Raw genomic sequence first — 22,262 nt, 5'->3', positions numbered from 1 at the left:
TCACCTGTTGAGCACTTTAAATCCAAATCCCATGCACCCTGCAGCCTGATGGATGACTGAAAACATGAAGTACCGTAGGTTATGCAGATCTGACATTGCTTCAAATCTTTTTTCTTTTGTTTGGTTGGTTGGCTTTTTCCTTCTCTTTTTCATACAGTGTGTGGTATTAAGCATGAGTTCTGTCTTTGGACAGCTGATAAAGCATGCTTGGCTTCAAAGTACAAATCTTTAGAGATGAAGTTTTGAGAAGTTTCTGTGAGAAGACACCCCTGTAAATTGAGCCTGGTATATACTTTACCAAATAGCCTTAAACTATATTTGAAGCAAAAACCAAGACGAATGTATGTCCTTCAAGAATGCAAAAAAAAAAAAAAAAAAAAAAAAAAAAAAAAAAAAAGGAAAAAAAGGAATAAAAAATAATAAATCCCTGAAATATTCTTCTATAGATGAAAACATTATATTTCCCATCCCTTGTGTTTTCAAGGCATTTTCTATTAAGGCAAGAGCTGAATCCTAGGCAGTGTACAATATTGATGCTACTTCCTCTATCTGTTGTACTATTTTAAATACAGAAATACATGCAGAGACTGGCATCTTTAGTCTTGAAGACTGGTATCTTAAGTGGAGCTGCTAATTAGAATATCCACATAAAACCAAAGCCAGTATTTTTCCTAGATTGAAGAAATTTAAAATAGAGACACACACACACATACACATTTATACATATGGCAGCTGATATATTTTATCTAATTTTCTGCACACTTCCAGGAGGAATCACATTTGCTTTACTCACTTGAACTCTCCTACCTGCAGCAACAGGCCATTTGATTAAAACAAGCTGTATCTGATCCCGACAGTAATTAGACTTTAGGAAAAGAAATTGTAAACCAAACAGCTTACAGATCAACTGAGATCCCAGATGGCCTAAGAATGATGACTTGGAGAAGTCTACGCTCTACATTTCCCATGCTGTTATAAGAAAATTCTCAGTATAAGACTTATAAATCTATGAATTTTGTTTGTTCCACCATGTTCAAACAAACAAACAAAAAACTCCAAACAAATAAACAAAGAATTAGAAAAAAACATCAAAAGTAAACTAGATGCCTATCAACAAATCTGGTAATGTTATCTGTGCATGTTACATTTTGAAGTGCAATATATTAAATTATTGTACAGGTAACATTATATCTCTTAAGGCAAATAAGCCACTTCAATTTACATATTGTATACCCGGTGAGTTTAGAAGGATAGCATTATGTTTATGATATTTGTGTTGCAAATAAATCAAAGTCAGGTTGCTTCATTCTCTGACATAAGAAACATGTATCTTAATAAACATATAACCAGGTCAATTGTAACCTGACTCCACATCATAAAAATAAAAGTCAATTACAAATTAAAAAGTCAATTACAAAACCAAGGTAGGCGCGGAACATAACTTAATAAAAAGACAGGAACTAGAATGCTTTCTCCTTTGAGAGTTAGTGGGTATAGACCCACTCAGAACAGCTGAATATAGCAAAATAGTCTAGTGTTTAATTAAATATTAATTGGGCTAATATGTATTTTAACACATTAAAACTATGGAAAGTCTCTGTTCATTTAGTCATTGCCGGTAAAACACAAGTATACTAAGAAAAAAGGCCTGAATAGTAAAATTGTTGATATTTGCCATACTTATTTTTGCTTTGCATATTTTCTTAGATTTGAAATTCTTTGTAATTTGGTGAAGTACATTATGAAGGGTTCTATTATTTCATGTCCACCTGATTAGAATGGCCTTTGGCAGAATGCAAAGATGAACAACATTGTACAGTTTAATACCAAAAAATTATATTTTAATTCATGCTTAAACCTTGACACTATACTAGATTTGAGATCAGTCAGGAAGGAATTAAAGTGTGCATAGGAAAGTGTGTGAATTTCATATATATAGATAGAGATAACATATATTTCATATAATGGAAATTATTTGTTTTAAAATAAGCCCATGTCCTGCTGTATCAGTAAATTAGTACTCTACTTCCTCAGCACTGCATCTAGTATATAGTCAAGGAATGTTTGGTCATTGGGTGGTTTTGGATGTAACTGCTACGTGATGGAGTGTCACACGTGGCGCAGTGTGTCGCTGGGGCCGGCAGCCTCCCTGTGGCAGCAGTGCCCTCGAGAGGCCCCTGGCCCCGGGGCACTCAGGTAGGGTCACTGTTCTGTCCCAGCCCTCCCCATGCAGGCCTCCACATCAGCCCAGCTCAGCCTTTTACACTCAAAGCCTTGAGCCTGCCCTGCCCAGTTGGTGGGTTTGACGTCCTCCTCAGCATTGCAGTGTTGGCACCAGTGGCAAGGGCGCACTGCAGGCTGACCCATCAAGTGCTGGTTTGTGCTGGCCGATTGGAGGCTGGAGCTGGTTTGGGAGCTCCAGGGACCAAGCTGCGTGCACTGAACACCTGTGAAACCAGAGCCTCAGTGTCAGAGAGCTTAAATGAATCATGGAGCAATGTTACTCCCATTACTGTTCTTGGCATCTTGTGATGCAGGGATACCACCCGCCAGCTGCACTCGAGGTAAGGAATATCAACAAACCCCTTAATGTCTAGAGAGGTGTTTCCTGGTGTATGACAGGTTGACACCCACACTTATACAGTGCCTTTCATCCAGAAGGATCTCCAAGCACTTTATTAGCCAACACACAAACTCCAGGCTGGGCTGCAGCTGGGACAGGTAACCCAGCATGGCAGGATGCTGGGGGCTCTCCCACCTGTCCCCATGCTGCTGGGGAGTTTCCTTCCACAGCACCCTTCCAGCATCTGGGACCCCACAATCTGAGCCTATGCTGAAGAAGAAAAGACTCACTGAACCAAGAGGAAGACCTGAGCAAAGCAGAGATGGGGGCAATCAATGCTCATACCATCCCCCAGGGAGTAGGCAGGGAGTGATGAGCATCAAATTAACCTTCAAGAGCAATCTCTGCCTTTTCTGTTCCTGACAATGGCAGTGAGGTCCTGGCAGTAAAGGAGCTCCATGGGAGGGTGCTAGAGGAGACTCCTGGCTGGTGCCAGGCACAGGAGCTGATGGCACTGGCAGCTGAGCCCTCTGGGTCAGGAATCTTGGCAAGTCTCCCCTTCGCAAGTGCATTTTCCCCCGCTTTCTTTCTCTGTGGCGGGAGAGATCCATCTGGGGTACCTGCTGCACAAGCAGCCTTCCCCAAGTGCCCTGTTCTCTTCCCAGGTCTGCCCTCCAGCCCAGCTAACATGAGGGATGACATGGGGCACAGGACTTAGGCATGATGATTGTGCTTTGGTTTGGGCAGCTGCTCTTTTGTGGGACTCAGCCCTAACCCTAAGGGTTCTTTTATGGCAGAGCAACGGGGACACCTCTCTCTGCATGGACAGGGTCAGCAGACAAGAGGCCACCATTTCATACTGCACAGAACAGAAAGATGATATAAATGTATATCTATATACACATTATGATTTTTCACTGTCAGGGTTCCAGAGAACCAGACCCAGGAACCACAGTCAACCCTCACATTCCTGTAGATTGTGCCACTTTCTTGCAGCTCATCCTCAACACTGACTGTGGCAGGTTCACTGCCTTCTGCAGCCCCATGACCCATCAGCAACTATTCACCATGTTCACCTCCAGGGACCATCTTTCAGGAGCAGATGTTTTATGGCATTCTCATATGCATATACAGAGTCCTGTAAGGAATTAAGCCCTCTGTATCTACAGAAATTGCTTAATTTATCTCTGAAATGCAGCTACCTCTATGGCATAATGCTGTAGCTGTTTAACTACATAATAGGCTGCTCAGGACAGCAAGTATAAAACCAAAATTGAAATGGAACATTGCCCAAAAGAAAATTTGGCCAACATATGTGGGCTGATTCAGCTCCTCTTAATGAAATAAAATTCCAAAAGTTGAAAGAGGCCATTGCGTTCATTACTGAATGTCTTTTCCAATATAAACAATTCTATGATTCTGTATCTGAAAACAGTATTCCACATCTTTTCTCATTAAATGCATGTCGCATTTCATAAAAGATGGTAGCAGAAGAAGACTGCACATTCACTGATCCACCTTTCCACACCCAGCTTTTGTCCCATTACCCTTCATTGCCAGAAGAGAACTGGGCTTTTGAAGTCAGATAGTAGTTAAGGTAAATTAGTCTGTCTACATGGCTTGCTCTTTAACTGAGCAAACACAGAACAGTTTTCATCAGCTGGCAATTTAATTCTATATTTTATTAAGGCCAAATTGTTATTTTTCTAGATTGGTTTTGTTGGACAGGATTTTTTACTTCTCTAGGTACAAAACCATGGATATTTTCACCTAAGCATAAATGAGGGGGAGGCTTATTTGAATATATAGTCATTATTCACAAACAGCCCATTTGTGAGGAGTTTTCTTCTTACATTGCCACTCTTTCATTCAACACACCATTTCCCATTCCTAAAGCTTCACTGTCATACAAGTTTCTTATTTGTGATATGAATTATTGCAGAGCACCCAGCTAAGTTCTGATCCCAGTTGTGTTAGAATCAATGCTCAGAAACTGAAACCAGAAAGAAATATCAGATCTGAATCAATATAATTCAGATCAATATCTGACTCAGCAAGTCTGAGGTAGGAAGGACTCCATGTTCAAGGTAGTAAATGTCCCATTACTTTATAGGAGCTTATTTTTCCTTTCAGGTAGCTCAGTCATGCAGAGGGCTCGGTAGAAGGTTTGAGTCTCTGAAGAGAGTCCTCACAAAGAAAAGTCAGCTTTGTTTATAATTACCATGGAATCCACATGCTCATATCCATGCTTTTATTTACCCTTTGGAAGTTTAATAGAATGTCCATCTCATTTTAAAAGGGCTCAGCATGTATGTATTATTTAGTTCAATTTATACATTAATTTCCTGACTGAAATAAAATTTCCTTTCAAGTAGCCTGGCTTATTTGCTCTAAAAATGTTCTTTCCTGAGGAAAAGCCACTATGACTGTGCAGGATTTTCTGTACAGAGACAAAACTCATACTTTCATTTACCATGGACATGCCAAAATAATCAAGTGTGGCCTAAGGACTAAATTAAATGCCTCCTATAGAACTTCAAGGAATGTTAGAACCAGGAAACTAGCTGTTTAGTTATCATTAAAAGTATATATAAATATATCTAAATATATATATACATAAGAAATCATATCAACAATGAGGATGAACTGAGTGCCAAATATTCACCATCTGTATAAAGCTACACTTCACTAGAATTAAACTATTTTATGTAATTCTTTCTCATGCTTTTATGGTTCTTTTGATAAATTCTATTTAGTAGCATGCAGGATACCTAAATTGAATGTACAGTATGTTGTTTCATTGCTACAATAATTTATTGCTTCTCAGTAATATCTTCTTTACCAGAATGTTATTTGTTACTTTGAAGACATATTTGAAAATTGTTTTATTATTGAGTTATTCTTTTTTTCATGGTTCTCTACTCACCTCCAGCTGATTGTAAGAAAATGTGCTTCACTATTTTGCCCCATGGCTCTTTTTTGAAGCTGCCTCTTTCGATTGGTTTATGTATTGTTTATGTTCATCTCCTGTAAATAATTCTGCAATTAAATTTTTTGAGAAAAAATAGAGTACACTCCTTATTACATTTTAAAATTTGCATTAGTTTAAAATCTGACATTTCCAACTAGGCAATTTGTAGACAACACCAAACTATTACTTTAGACCGGTAGCCTTTGTAGTGTTATGAAATAAATAAAAAAAATAATTTTGATACGATTTTAGCTGAAATCAAAGGAAGACACATATAAAATCTGATGGAAAATAGCAAATAATGGAATAAGCTATGCCATTCCATTGATGTGTTTTGATTTATAGTCATTAATACTATACATCCACTGATTTTGAGTGAGAACATTGTGTATCATTAACAGAAAGAACACTAGTCTCTTTTGCTTTTAAAAAACCCAGATCTGAATTATTTGTAAGCAGTGGGCAGAAGCAAGTGAATGGATTTGTTTTTACAAAGTGAATCCCGAGGCATCTCTGTGTGTTTTTACAGTTTGCAACAAAATAACGAAAAAGAGCTTCTAGCCTACTTCATGGTTTTCAGCTCCTTTCAGGGCAGACAAGTCTCCTGGGAATGGCTTTAGCAACTCAGCAGAAAATTTGATCAATACTTTGCCGCATTTTTTCATTACATAAAAGCCATGGTAGGCATGAAACAAAGATTAGTCTAAACAAAGGAGTTATCAGAAATAATATGAAAAATATAAATTTATTTGGCATAGAAAAGTGCCTAGTTGCTTGAATAATTAGATTTTTATTGCTCATGTATTATAACTACTACCATAATGCTTAGGAGCTCTAGCTATGGACGACTTGTACATTTACAAACTGAAAAATTTTCCTTACCATTAAAAGTTTATAGCCCAACCAATAGATAAGAAACAACAGATAGGCAGATGCAGGAGAGAAACTGATGGGAAAAAGTGAGATGCTATTAATTAAAATGAAGAGCAGCATCCCAGCATCCCATTAGTTGTCATTTGTTTTGCAGCCATCAGAAAAAGAGGGGATAATGAAATGGAAGATAGCCTCAGGGATGTCTTCCCAAGAAGGGATTGAGTTCAAGAAAGACATTTGGTTGAAAATTTAACACCGAGATCATGAATTTTGGCATCCTGAGCCAGCCGGAGGTGGAAGATGACATCTCCTGATTTAATTGCTGGTGCTAGGTACCCCATTGACAGGTGGTGTACAAAGAGGCTGTGTAAGGTCTTGACAGTAAGACCAATAAAATTCAACATTTGATACTCTGATGGCTCATTGCTTCTATGAAGGAATTTCCATTTTTAGTATCTATGGTTCTGTATCTTTTGCAGAAGGCTCAAAATTTTCATTCGTAACTGGATGTACAACACTTCTATACTATTGTATCAGAACTAAGGCCTTGATCACTTCTAGCCTAAATTCCAGTAACCTCTGAGCTTCTGTTAGCCTTTATGAGTTCCCTAAAATAGGCTGATTCTTCCTGCAATCTGGAAAGGATCTCAGGACTAACAAGCAAGCTGTTTCTTGTACAACAGCTTCACAGATGGTTGAATGTCAGCCTCAGTATTATAGGCATACCCATATAAATGAGGACAGGCATCGCTGATGAACTAGTAAGGTCAAGTAAAGCTGGGGCATAGATGTGACATATTTTTATTTCAATTGCTGAACCAAATAATCAGGTGCAGAGTACATGCTCTGGAATTAACATATTTATTCAAGTTGAACTGCACTGACACTGACAGTAGATTTGTAGAAAGCTGCTATTGTTTTAACTGTAGCAGCACAGCTGAAGTGTGAAAATTTTGAAATGTAGACAAGTACCTTACATAACCTTTTGCAGCCCTAACAGAATCCCTGCACAAATTTTGCCGTGACTTTTTAAACAAGCAATTTATTAGTAGCTAGAGGATAAAACAGTGATAAAAACTAGGCAACGCTTGTTTGCCAACATCACATCACGTCAGCCAATTTAATTTTCCTCTTTAACAAGATGAATGGCCTAAGGAATTAGGTAGAAAGAGTAGGCTGTGATAGATCTTTGTTTCATTGAGGCTTTTGATTCAGTTCCAGCATAGCATTTTCATATAAAACTAGGAAAATATTCTCGAAATGAAATTTTTCTAAAATTAAAACTGATGCATCTAAAAATATTATTTTAAATATGCATATATGTCTGACCTTTTGAAGCGTGAGAGGGAGAAAAATCTAACCTCCTCTCAGTACTATTCAGCAATTTCATTGAAAACTTTGATGATTTATTAAAAAAATCATCATTGATGTGGGAGTATTTTTTTTTCATTGACCTGGGAATAGTTACAGGTTCTGCAGAGGATATGATCAAAATTCACAGTGACCCCAAGAAAACAGGCATGTTTTCTAAATTCAATGTGATGTAATTCAATGAAGAATAAGACAAAAAAAATGCTATATTGAATGCTATACTAAATGTTGTACTCAGATGTGACAGAATATTCTTTTGAGAAAAAGCAGAGCAGAGAAAATGTGATTGCAACTAAAGGAGAGTCAACCTGGTGGTAAATCAACACATGCTAAATCACATGCTCTTAAGAAAATAAGGAATCTAATAGTGAATGTATTAGCATATCATTAAATTAGTGTGGCTTAACAAATTATCATGCTGTGTAATCATCCATGTATACACATACTTAAATTGCAGCACGCACACATTATTGGACTTGACATTCCAAGCCCAGCTAAAACAAATTACCTATAGAAGGAAGAAGTCTTCAGATTGATAAAAATCAAACTCTTGCATCTGAGACATGGCTCATCCTCCCCCATCCAGGCTGCTCAGTGAAATCTCCATGGGCACTGCATTCTGCTCTATGTCAAGTGTCTAAAGACTTCTAACAGGCTTGGGTGGAGATGGTGTTTGTCTCTGTCCTAGGTATGAACCCCAGCACGTCTGGGATACAGGGCGGGATGCTTTTTGTGTGCTTGTCTGCCTGTGTTTAGGAACCAGACTGTCATATTTGGGCAATGGTGGGATACAGACTCTCTGAATCTTGCTATCTTCAACTTAGCCACTTCCACCCACTTTCTGTCTGAGATGGCAGAAATTACCCTCTGAATCTCAAGTAAACACACACACAAAATGTTAGCAAGTGAGATAGGCAGAAATATTTCATAATGCCTTAAAGTGACACTAACTGGCTGAATACTCAGTGATGCCACTGAGAAAATGGCAAGTCAGATGGGCATTTCCTGTGTGCTACAGAGGTTCTTGCTCCACTTCATTCAATACTAGTGAGTTTTGGTTAGAGCATTAAATCCTGTTTTGGAGGAGTTGAGAAGCAGTGGAGAAAATTTGAAAGAAAGTAATAAGGATTACAAAATATTTAGAAAGCATGACATAATTGAACAGAGTTCAGAAGATGAATCAAAAAAAGACTGATTTGTTTCAATCAAATGAGTTGTTAGGAGCTGTTAAAGAAATTGTTTCCCCATTCCCTGGAAGGAGGTTATTAGCATCATCAGCAGAAAAGTCTAGCTTCTGTTTCTTTGGATAATGGTAGTGAATCCCCGCTTAACTATTTAAGGACAAGGTAACAAACATATGCTAGGGGGGGTTGCAGCTGGGATCCACATGTCAGAACTCCCTGAAGAACAGCAGGAATCACCATCCAGCACCCTGGCTGCACACATGCTCAGAAAGGGATGTGCCTAGACCACTTGTACCCTCATCTCACTTGACAGATGATCCTATTTATAAGCAACTGACCATTTGTAAGTGTGAAAGAGGCATTTGCCTGCCAAAGCTGCCAGTGCTGCTCCCCAGCTCTTCCCAGAAGGAGAGGCTGACCAGGAAGGTGGATATAGGGGGCTAGTGCCTCTGCTGGCCTCAGCACCTGGGGACATGAGTGCTCAGGGCCTCCACTTCTCTGTCATAGTTGAAGCAGCCACTGCACTCAAAGTGCTTCAATAAAAACTTCAGAGGGCTCAAGTATTAGCACCATGTAATGTAGAAGTCTTTCACACCTTTTCTATGTAACAATCTTATGAGCAGCCCCACACAGCTCTGGCTGTTTGTTTCCTTCTTCTCTCTTCCTCCTGCAGTTCCAGCTTGCTGCTTCCTGTCCCTGGTACAGTCACCTAACCCTATCTATCCCTCATACAACATCTTACCCTTTCTGTTCCTCACACGGCCTCCTGTCCACTCCAACTGACTCTCGACCAACTAACACATTCCTTTATCACACCCAGCTGTGAGGGAAAGGCTGTTCCCACTCTTTGGCAATTAACACAGCTGCAATATATCAGAGGCAGGATTGCCTTGAGCACTATCTCTATCTGTCTTCCCACACTTCTCCTGTGTTATGGGGTTATCAGCTCACCAAGGTAGAAAGATGGGCTGTTCTTGAATAAAACACCTTAATACTAAATAAGGGAATTGCAGAAAATTTGTGATAGCAGCTGACTCAGCAATGTTCTTTTCTCAGTATGAGGTTCATATCCCTTTTTATTAGTAGCAGGTGCTGGGCTGCTTGAGGTGTTGCAATTTTAAAAAAAAAATCTAAATAAAATTTCTGCTCTATGTGAGGAATAACATCACCTCGGCCTTTACCCCTGAAGGGAAGCCAGATCCTGACCAGAAGTAGACATTAATAATCTGCTTAGCCAGAATCTCTTCAGAAGTCTTTGCAGTTGTTGTGTAGCTCATGTATCATTTGTGACCCACACTAACTCACCTGCATAGGTGAGAGCTATCCAAAACACGGAGTTTGCTTGTCAGAAGGACTTTGCACCTGTCATTGCCCTACTTGGCTTCCTCCTTGCAACTGAGCACCATCACACCCACTGCAGAGCTTGGCACTGAAATATTTGAGGAGGACAGGGCTTAGGTCAATGGAATAGAAAATGACTAATCAATTTAAATGCAGATCCTGGAGGAGTATAATAGACTGCTTTAGACAAATCTTAAAAGGAAATTAGCTTTGGTAAAAATCAGGGATTCAGTGTATTAAAAAGTGACATAATCCCAATCATAAGAGAAGTGATAAATCACTTTTGCCAGATAGGAAATAAATCATGACTGAACAGTGAGGGAAGCAGATGAATGTTATGCTTTGGGGTTTGAATATGTCAGAGGAAATTTTGTAAAATATTTATAAATTTATGAAGCATTGACAACATTCTAAAAATCTGGTATTTAGAATTTTAAGAATGCTTATATTTACATATTTGGGTTTATGTGGCTTTATATGTGTGTATGTATATATATACGTATGTATACATATGTATGTATATATTTATCCGTACAGAAAAAAAAAAAGAGGGGCAACTGTAAAATTTATATATATATATTTTTTAAATGGCCAGAAATCATGTTCTGTTTCATTTGTGCATGTCTGTATCTCACGATAAAACTATTTGCTTGTCTAAATCACAGAAGGAGGAAGCCGAAAAGAAAGGCTGAGGAAAGGGAAAACTTATAGAGCAAAACCAATGTCAATGTTATATTCTTTATTCTTTGCTTATTAGAAATACATGATTGCTTTAGCTGATTTGGAATAGGACTTCACAATAATTCTGCTTCATAGTGAAAGAGCATTTTTGGGCTAATTCACACTACATATTGGTTTCTGCAGCCAGATCTCAAATCAAATACATACATGCATAGAGTGCCAAAAAGCAAACAGATTCTGCATGAAATGAACTAATTCACTAAGACACTTTTTCAGCCTCAATTAGGAGGTGGTTTTACTGTTTTGAGACAAATTGGTGTATAACGAATTGAAGATCTTTTAATCCTCCACTCAGATTAACTTCATTCTCCCAAATCTTTCCAAAATATATAATATTGTCTTCTTTTTTTTTAATGAGACACAGAATAAACAAATTTTACAAGAGCATCCTCATTTGAAATAACAAGTAAGAAGCTGTAACTCTCCATCAGATTTTACATCTTTAATTAGTAACTGAAGAAGGAAAAAACCCTAATACCTGGAGATAAATGTGAAATTCTATCCATTCAGTTAGAAGGATCACTTAAGACCACATGTAAGCCAGCTGTGACAGCACATGTGGAGGGGAGGTTCCCTCTGTGTGCCATTTCCCAGCTTGCTTGTCTCCTAATATCAAAGTAAGGTAAGTGTAATTAAAATGCTGTTCTAAGTCAGGGGCTACAAAGTTTCCCCCAGAATTTACTGCGCCTCAGAAGGACCAGAGGATAGAAGGGAGGAGGGTTTTTTTTGCACAGGAGGACCTGAGGAGCAGACGCAGCATTTCATGGCCACGTGAAAGACTTGTAGGGAGCCTCTGGGGCACATTTACCATCTGTAATGTGTTTTACTTTGATGGCATTTACCTTGTGAGATGTAACAGATTGTGACCCTTCTTTGGCTTCTTTCTGGGATCAAATTTTCTTTTCTGGAAAACAGAATGGCTGGTCCATGAGCTGCTAAGTGTTTGTCTTTATTGTCACAAATGAAATATCTGTAAATATCTTCCATGATGATCTGTCGTGTTACCTAGTGTCAGATGCTATACTGGGACTACTGACTTTTGGGACAAAGATTAATGGCTTCTGGTGAAGCTAATATTGTATTTTTACCTGTGAAGAAAAAGGTTAGGTGAGTTCAGGAACAAGATGAGTGATAACTCTCAGTCAATTCATGAAAGGGGTTGTTTTTGAAGTAAAATATATGAGCGAAATTGTTCCTGGGGAAGTGGGTGAGAGATGTCAGAGATGGATAGGAATGAACAATAGATGCTTTTCAGTCACAAGTTCATTTCCAGTAGCTAAAAATGAAAGATGATTATGACCAAAATAGTATCTAGCTTGCTGTAATTCTCATTGCACAAACGTACATTACCCAAGGGACGTGTGGATTTCAGAATTCATATGAGGAGCTGACGGGCCTTTCAACCCCCACCATATCAGTGTGCTCTCTCTGCTGATGTGCCCCCTTTCTGGATTTCTCCAAAGTTATAATGTTATTTGCTTTTGCTCTAAACAAAGAGACACCTTTCAGGGTCCTAGGAGTTTCCTCCTTGGACAGTGCTGGTTAAAGGCAAACCCCCTTTGACCCTTCTTGCTTCATTTTATCTTATTCTGGAAGGAACCTCACTATTTCTTACATGTAACTAAATAAACCAGTATAACCTGTAATAAATATTGGTATAAATGTAGTTCTCCCACTCTTTTTCATCAAGAAGTAAACAGAAACAAATAGAATAGAGCATGCCTTTGAATACTGTCTGGAGGGACAGTCTGCAGAGGCACTAAATTATTCAGTTCCTTTTGGCTGTGTCAAACAGGACAGAAGAAGCTTTTCACAGTCCCATTTTGCTAGTCTGGAAAGTGTGAGGAATGAGAGGCATCCATCACATCTCCTTCCCAGCCTGCCCTCCTGGATGTCTTTCCAAAGGCAGGCAGTGTGCAGCAGCATTGCCGCACCCTCGCGTGCCCTGCGCAGCTGGGCTGGGGGCTGCTGGCACAGGCACAGCGCAGCTGCTGTGTCCAACAGGCTCAGCCAGCACTCCTGAGCACATCTCTCTGTCTTTCAGAAGTTTATACTGCCACCCATTGCTGTATCTGAGCACATTTTCCCCGAAAGTGATAGTAAACTCCTGAACAGATTTCATTCGCAATAACGTATTTCTCTTTCTGGAATCACAGCTCTCCATCACAGTAAACAGATATATTTGGGAATAATGGTTTCTGAAGTGTGTCTGCATAGGTTAGAGTGGAAATACTCTCTCAAAGGCAAAGTGTGATCAGACTGTGGATTTATTGGATCTATTTTCAGTGCCTGCTTCTTCTCAGCCAAGGATACTTTGGCCCCAGCTTTGTCCCTCTGCCACAGGGGTTTTGTTCCAGATGTTGTCAGCATGTTGCAGTGATGCAGGGGAAAAAAATTCAGGTCTTCATAACCTTTGAGGCTGAGCATCCACTGCCTGACAAGCTACATTACACCACATGATTGGAAACAACTGCACCTGCAGGGCAGGTGCAATGGGAACTATGGCTCCCAAAAATTAGGTGAGAAGGAAACTACATTTGGGACTGTGCTGGTACATCTGGGCCATAATGTATGCTGCTGAAATAATGGAATCTATTTTTTTTCTCTAGAGAGAGCTTACCAAAAAAAAGGCATTAAACCAATATATCAGCAATCGATGTAAGCACCAAATTCAAGAACTTTCTTCAATGGTAATGATTCCCTCTTTTTCAGAGAGTTTGGGGGATTTCATGTTATCATATAGTTCTACAGTGCAATGTTTCCTTGCACCATGCTTGTGCTATTAAAAAACTTTAATTTTAATTTTATTTCTTCCCTTTGGCTTCATCTGCTATAACTATACACAACCAGCATGCATCTGTGCTCCCAACACATGCACACATGTGCATAGACAATAAACTCCTTTATACCAGTACTTGTCATTAATGAACTTCAGTCACAAATTTTCCATGCCATTGGTCATCATCTCATGAAATTATCTGGCAGAACATTTGTAGGCATAAGAATGCATTTCTATAAGTGGAACTAGGAAGAAAATTAATTTTATTTGTATTTTAAAAAACGTGACACTCATTTCACCAGCATCATAGCACTGAGGAACTCCATGGTATGTCTAGAGTAAAGATCAGCTCTGCATGAGTCGTGTGGGAAAACAAAAACAAAAACAAAAACAAAAAAAAAAAAAAAAAAAAAAAAAAAAAACAAACAAAAAAAAAAAAAACCAGAAGCCATTTGTGCATGGCAGCTCAAGCTGGAGGGATTTTGGGAGCTTCAGGTCACAGCAATGCAGAGCCTAGTAAGGGACAGGATAGGAGACCAGGATTTTCCCCCTAATTTTTTTCTTCCAGCTTTGAAAAGACTGGGCTGAGAAGATTTTACTAACTGGAAGATAGGAAGTATCTCCAGGGATGTTTGTTTTTTCCTGTCTAGTGCTCAGGAAGCAAGAAGTTATTGAGGAAGAAATCTAGCTCTCACTGAGGAGGGCAGCAAGCTTGGAGAGGAGGAACGGGAAAAGAGCCAGAGGGTAGGAAAGGTATGTTTCAGGAAACAGGAAGAAATATATGCAAAAACAGTGTTGATGGAGGCCAAGACTGGCTGCTGGGGTGGAACAGGAACTTATCCTCCCTGGCCCAGACCGAATTCAGGGCCACTCAACAATTAATGTTCAGCTACTCCCAGTCAGTGCCTCTGAAAAAACAACAGATCATTATTCAGCTATGTCTCAGCCCTCTTAAGACACCAATTCACATGGAGGTCAGTAAAAATGATGGAAGGGTCTAGTTCTTTCAGATACCAAACTGGATTTTAGTTTGGGGTTGAAGGGTTGTGAGATTTTAAAAGCCTCTTGTGGAGTGCAAGAGTGCAAAAAAGCCCCAACCTGTCCCTCATCCTATAAAGAATAGATTGAATGCAGATTATATCAGGCCAAAAGAGCTGTTGGGAAGCAGGGTGAGCAAGCCCCCAGTCAGCTCATGGAGGGTTTCTCAGCACCCTCTCTCCATTTTCCCACTGACAGTGCAGCCACATAATATGCAAGTGTGAGAAACTACAAGTAAACACAGTGATTTATAACACAGCAAAGAGAAAACTACATAATGAAATTAAACAAGGTTCCCATCTGAACATAAAAGAACTTCAGTAATTCTAATTAATGGCCAGGAGACACATTACAAGACACAAGACAAGCAATGAGGCATAAATGAATAAATAAAAACATCAAGAATGCTGAATCACAGAATACATTTTGTTCATTTTTCACTCAAATTACCAGAAAAAAATGATTTGTAGGTAATATTCAGATCTTTTTAATGCTTTAAAAATAAATGAACAAATCAAACTCACTACAAAATATTGCCAATGCAATTTCCCTTCAGTAATGCATAATCAGCCATAGTATGCCAGGGAGGATCAGGAGTATATCCATGGAACAAAAAGTCAAGACAGGTGTACCAGATCTCCAGATCTTATAAAAGTACCTGCTGTTGACTCTGTACTCATGCTTGAGTAACCTTGACCCCCACTTTAGTGGCCTGAGCTAATCCCATGGATTCATGAATCGTGGATTCATGAATAGCACTTGAACTTTAAATCTACAATTGGAATTTTCTGGGTTTGTACTCTGACTGCTTGTACTTACACCATTGAATCAAGCCAACAGAATACCTCCTTTTATACCTCTGAGTAAAACAATTTAAGGCATATCTTAAGTGGAAGCTAAGTTAGATACCACCTAGTTTCTTCAGTTCCAAAATAACAATGTAAGACTTGGTCTATAAGGTTGATGTTGCTATATTAAAATACAAATATTTTTTTTAATTCCAAAAATAATAAAATTATTATAGTGTTGTGTGAAAATAATAAATAACTCTGTTTCTTCTAATTTAAAAATGCTGTGAAAGACAGTTCTTGCCTGACTGAGCATTTGTTCAAGTGATTTCAAAGGGAGTGTCTAAGTGACAGTTCCATCCAGCCCATATGGGTTTACCCTTAAATTACCCTGAAATTCAGCTGTTAAGGGAATTTTTAATAGCTGCAGCAATCTAAATCCCGGTACTGTCTAATACCATTGGTAGAAAAAAAATGAGTTAATGAGAGGTCATGGGATAGAAATCCCTTGCTTTGCTCTAGTGAACAAATTGTCATTTATACGCAAGGACTGCATGAGGGTTTGTGGCATAAGCATTTGGAACATATTTTTGTATACTGGAGGCAAGAAGGAACCCTATTAGTTTCAGATGGAAAGAGAAAAGTACAATTTGAAAATGAAAACTCATCATAAATATCAGGATGAACTGTCACAACATGAAAACTTCCTTCTCCAAGACTCTGATTTCCCCTCTTCTCTGCCCTGGTCCACTACCATAGGCAATGGCCAAGCAGAAAACTCAGTAAAGGCAACTTTGTACCTGGCTGGGCTCAGTCTATGCCCAGCAACTCTTCTTTAATGAGAAAAGTAACATGTTTTAGTATATTTAGGGATGGAAAAAATCTGCCGTTCCTATTCCTGAAACATTAAGTATCTCCCGTGTTTATCCACCTAGAGAAAAGGCATAGGTCAGTTCAAAATTTACTTTTATTAACTACAAATGGATTTTCAAAGCACTAATAAAGGATCATTTTCCAGAGTCTGATACTAACTGGTGGGGCATAGCTACTCAGAGTCAGAATGGAGTAGCCAGGGTACTGGTCACATCCTAGTTTAGAGTAGAGAGGACAATGAATATTCCTCTCCATCTGTAGATGTTATCTTCCATAACATTTTGACGGCAGTTTCCTTTTAGTAGACTTCTTCACACCATGTTAGATTAATGTTGCTCTGCTGCTATTAATATTACTAGTGCTTTTTCTGGATAAATGCTGCCTGCACCAGAAAGAATAAAAAAAAATTTAAAAAAAAAAAAAAAATTAAAAAACATTCCACAGTGAATTGTCCAATCCCTTAATAATTTCTACCTAAAATAGTCCAGTGCTGCAAATCATCTCAACACCTGCAAATCAGAACATTCTGATGAGAAAAAATTATGACAGAAAAAACAACTTCAAGCAAGCTGTTGTTACATTTACATGTAAAACAGCTAAGAAAGTAAGTTCAGGTCTAATTGTGGTTAAACTCCCCCTTATTTGATATTATTGCCATAGAACTTCTAGTCTATATACAGTCTTTTGAAGACACTCCCAAATTTAGAGTCATGAAAGTTACATTGAACTTCAGAAAATTTCTAACAGTTGAGCACAAAAATAATTTCTTTAGTTTATTTAAAAATCCCTGCCCTGCCCACCTTATTCCAACCTCAAAAATCTAAAATGTCATCTGATTTCTATATATCAGTATTTTCCAGGGAGGAAGTACTGGAATTAATAGGCTTTTTAGCCTAGAAAGAAAAAGTACAACAGGCAGCACATAAGGGGAAGCTAGACTACTTCAAACTCTTGAGAAGGCCTGCATTTTAAGACTGAGATTAGTCACTGGAACAAGCTGCTAATAAAAGCAGCAAATTAATTTCTTTGGCCTTCAAAAGCACAATAACTGATTCCTGAAAATAAGCATTAGTCAAACTCAAGTGATGAAGCCTGATAAAGGGTTGACTGAGGGAATGTAAATTGGCTTGTGACGTGCCAGGGGCTGGATTACATGCTCTGGTGATACCATCTCTCTTTAAACGCTCTGAGTAAATACAGCATTGTACTTGCTTCAAGCATAACGATCAGATTTCGGCAAATCCACCTTTTTCTTCTCCTCAATTTTATGTTTCTTTTCAGAAATCAGGGAGACAATGATTGCCATGTTCCCGCCTGTCTGCTTTGCTGTTTTTTATGCTCCTAAATCTGGAAAAGAAGCAGAATTCACTTTATGACCCCTTCACACTAATATGGTATTATAAATGAAAGCTGGGGCCATTGTATTTATTGCTGCTAAACTCACAGAAATGACAGGCATTCGCTGGGCATGCTGTAGCCTCAGGCATGGGGGATAAATAGCAAGATTTTAGGGACTCCTTGGGAGCTTCAGATCTCATTTCAGGTCCATGAATAAATAAACACTAAAGATGTTTAAGTAACTGTTTGCTTTAAAAGCTTACTTATTTAATTAAAGCAGTAATTTCAGTTCTGCAGATTTGTGTCATGCCTGTCCCATACCAGCCTTTTGGCTGTTGGATCTTCTCTATTTCTCTGCAAGGGAAGTTCCTACTGCATTGTCCATTCTTGAATGGTTTCTAGCACTGGGTTAAGTTTAAACGGAAAAAAAATGTTAATAGTAATGTACTTGAAAACTGTGGAAGTGATGCAAAGGAGCGGTGCCACTGCTGCCATTGGCTCTGGGGAGTTGTTCTGCAGGGGAGGAACTGCGCCCCTTTTTTGGCAAGATCTTTCTAAATATCCGTGTGCCTGACACCGTGCTTTCCGGGTAAGTTCTGATTTCAGGACAGCAGCCCTGCTATTTCCCTGGAATTAACATCAATGCAACCTCCCCAGCCTGGGGTTCTTGCCGGCCCTGGAGGAGAGCGGCCCCGGCTCCTTGGGGCGCTGGCAGAGCGCAGGACGCGGGCAGCGCCGGCCTGTCCCCGGCGGGGCTCCGGGGGAGAGGGGAGACAGGGCGGGGACACGGGAGGAATACCGCGGGCTGGGGCTGTGCCCTGGACACCAGCTGTGAGCCAGCAGGGCCGGGACAGGGGATGGTGCGCCCTGTCAGGTACCAGTAAGGAATAATGTTCCTGCTTCCCCATCTGGGGCTGTTGTCATTTTGGAAGCGGTAACCAACAGCCTGCTCTCTGTGGCTGCTCCGGGGGTGGGTGCTCCATTCCTGGCCCTTGTAACCAGGATTAACGCTCGGACCCGCGCGGGGAGCGGGTCTCCCCTCCGCCTGCAGAGCCGCCACCCCGCACAGGCCCCAGCCGAGCTGGAAAACCGGCGGGGCCTTCAGGAGCCTCAAACCCAGCGGCTTCTGGCCGTGCGGTAACACCGCCGTGACCTCCTGCCGGGCTGGACAAGAGACAGGGAGGGGCCCGGGCTGGAGGGATCCCGCCGGGTCCCAGCCCCGTGTGCCCTGCCCAGCCCCGTGTGCCCGGCCCGGTGCCGGGTCCAGCCCCGTGTGCCCGGCCCGGTGCCGGGTCCCAGCCCCGTGTGCCCTGCCCAGCCCCGTGTGCCCGGCCCGGTGCCGAGTCCAGCCCCGTGTGCCCTGCCCAGCCCCGTGTGCCCAGTGCGGTGCCCGCCAGGGGGCAGCAGAGCCGCGGGCACGGGCGGGCGGGGCCGGCTCCCAGCAGCGCCGAGAGAGAGCGGGGAACGCGCAGGGCTGGTTTGGGGGTTGGAGTTCTTTTATCTCAGGAAAGGAGGCGAGGGGATGGAGTATGTGTGTTTGGGTGGATTTGAGTGGTTTCAAATCAATAATAAATAAAAAGGAGGACAGGGTAAGCTGGGAGCGCAGCCGAGGCTCAGAAGGTGCCCGGGGCCGGGCGGGGCCGGGCGGGGGCACCCCGAGCTCTGGGCGGGCTCTCGCTCTCCCTGCGGCTCTGCAGGCACGGCCATTCGCTATGTCTGCAATGAGAGTTTAGCACATCGAGAATTTGCCAAAGAGTGACAAACCCCAGGAAAGGTTGTTCGAAACGTGTCGGATCTTTATACACAAAATGCTGTGGCCAAGTTCCCGTCCAGAAGACAAAATCTCATTCGTTTATATACCTATAACTTCTCTTGCTGTGATGTATTGTAATGGCACTCTGATGTTTTAATCGTTAGCGAGTGAGACACAGCAAGACGTCTTTTTAGTAAAATTATTGTTGGAACCAGCACCCAAACCCTTTCTGAGCAGTAAATTTCAGGCCACTGAAACTCAGGTGGGCTTCCTCAGTAATTCGTTCCTCAGGAGAGTTTCAGTCTTAATTACTGACTTCTACAGGGTCAACTATGAAGCTGCTGAAAATTTTTATCGTGGAGCTTTTAGTATCGAGGTCAGTCCTACCCTGTGCTTGACCTTATTTGTAATAATTATAAATCAGACATTTAACCTGCCAGCGGACAAGAACAGTAGGGTGACTATAATTTTGGAGATTTGTTGTAGTATTTCTTACAGGCTGCTTTTAGACCATATAAAGTTGTAAATTTGAAGACTAGGAACTAAAGCAAGAAATTGTAAAATCCTTTTTACAGGCCAGCCTTTCTCAGATAACATTACACTAACCTTTAAGTGGCATAAGGTTGTTTGTTCCCCAGAGCCATCCAGGGCCTGACATCCTGTGCCACTGACTGGTATTGTGTCTCTCAAGGGACAAAACTGCACCTCTCTCATACCTGCCTCAAACCAGACATGGACATTAAAACTGAGGATGAGACCCCCAAATGCATTCCCTGACCTATACCTGTGAACACCTCCTATTCCAGATGGAGGGACAGCTACAACCAAACAATACAGCTGGCCCTACAGCCTTGGAAAAGGTATGTGAATACCCTGCCACAGGTCCCTGGCTGCTCAGGAAGAGTCTGTAAAGCCAAATACAGCCACAGGGTGGAGAAAGAACTGTGTAGCTAAAATTGTACCCGGGGACCCAGCCTAGTCATCCCTTCCCCTGGGAGCACAGCCCGTGTAATCCCCCAAGAACACTGCTTCCAGGAGCTGAGTGCTAGCCCCCACTTTGCTTTGTTAGAGGAGCCCTTGGAGTAGTTGTAAGATATGCATCTATGCAAGAGTTCAGACTGTGAATGTGTGATGAATTAGACTGTTGCCTTCCTGCAGGCCTTAATTTCTGAAAGAGTTTAATTTGCTGCGGCAATAATTTTTGTGAGTAATGCCTTATTTTAATTAAAGAAAGTAAACAGATATGTGGAAAAAGAACTATTAACTGGATCTGTTTCCTTCTCAGTCAAGACTGGATTCCAAAGTTTCAGCAGTGAGTCTGCCTCTGTACCTCGCCTTGGTGCATATGGACAGGGGCTATGGGATGATAAAAGCCCCTTGCCATTACAAAAGGCTGATCAGAAGCCTGTGGCTTAGGCACACATTGCTGATGTTGGACCCCATTCCCCTGTGGGGCACAAACGCTGAACGCTATGAAGGCATCTCTGTGTGTGCTGTGACCTTCTGCATCTCCCACGAAGCTAAGCAGGGTTAAGGTCTCCTGGGGCCCTGAGAGCCACAAGGCTGGAGCCCGGGAGGATGGAGCCGTGGTGGGTATCCATTTCCATTGCTCCCTTCTCCACAGAAGTACTCTTTACTGAAGGCAGAAGGGAGTGTGGATGGAGAAAGTGAAAGAGGATGAGTTAATTTTTTACCTCCTACATCAGAGGTGCAATGCTGTGCTGATTCCTTGTTCTGTCTCTAATGGTCTGATCTAAGTAGATTAAGAACCAGCTGCTGCTTCAAGCTGTCTTTGACAAGAGCATGGAGAATTCTAGGCAGCTGATGAAGTGCCAACTCCATTAGCTCTACAGCTGATGTGTTTTCACATACTCCCAGCCAGTCTGAGCAGCTGTGGTGGGCTGCTGGGGGTGCTCAGTGGCCATGGTCTGTCACCATGGGTGAACAGCTATCTGGAGTGCTGGATGCAGGAGACATTTGTCTTCATTCTGTCTCTCAATTTGCCTTAGTAAAGCAGATAATCAATGAACTGTTTTAGAAATGGACCGTTTCAGAAATCCCAAAGTCCTGAGAGAGGGTGGTGAGAGAGGCCTGTCTTTCTATTCCTCAAACTTGTTCAAATGTTCTGCTCCTGTGCTGCCTCTGATATTTTCATCTTTACAAGGAAGTTGCTCTGTCTCCTACAACACCCATGTGAAGAGACATTTTTTCCCCCTAATGTGATGCCAGATTATTTGTGGAGACCAGAAGGAAAAAAGAAGAAATGCAGAATATTCTGCACTTGAGGTCAGAAAGGCACCCTCAGACCTAAAGTGGTCATTCAGGAAGATGGGTTGACAGGGTTCGGCGGTAGATGTACTCAATCATTGTCTGGTGTGGCTCTCACAGATTGTGAAAACACATGAGGGAAAAGCAGAGATCACATCTGCCATGGTAGATGGGAGTCTATGTAAAGGTTTCTTCTCTCTGCAAATACTATTGTTCTCCTTTTGCAATGCCTCCTTCTGGCAGAGCTCACTGAAGTAGTAGCCAGCACATTTTCAATGCAAACTGATGTACCTGCTATATCGTGACCTGTGTTGAACCTTCCTGCCAGTATCACATTTATTCTGTGCTAGCAACCCTTCTTGGGCTGCTTCTAAGAGACAT

The sequence above is a fragment of the Zosterops lateralis genome, assembly GCF_965231275.1.
Source record: "Zosterops lateralis genome assembly, chromosome: 3".
NCBI classification, from domain to species: Eukaryota; Metazoa; Chordata; class Aves; order Passeriformes; family Zosteropidae; genus Zosterops; species Zosterops lateralis.
Note: the sequence above shows the minus strand (reverse complement) of the source record.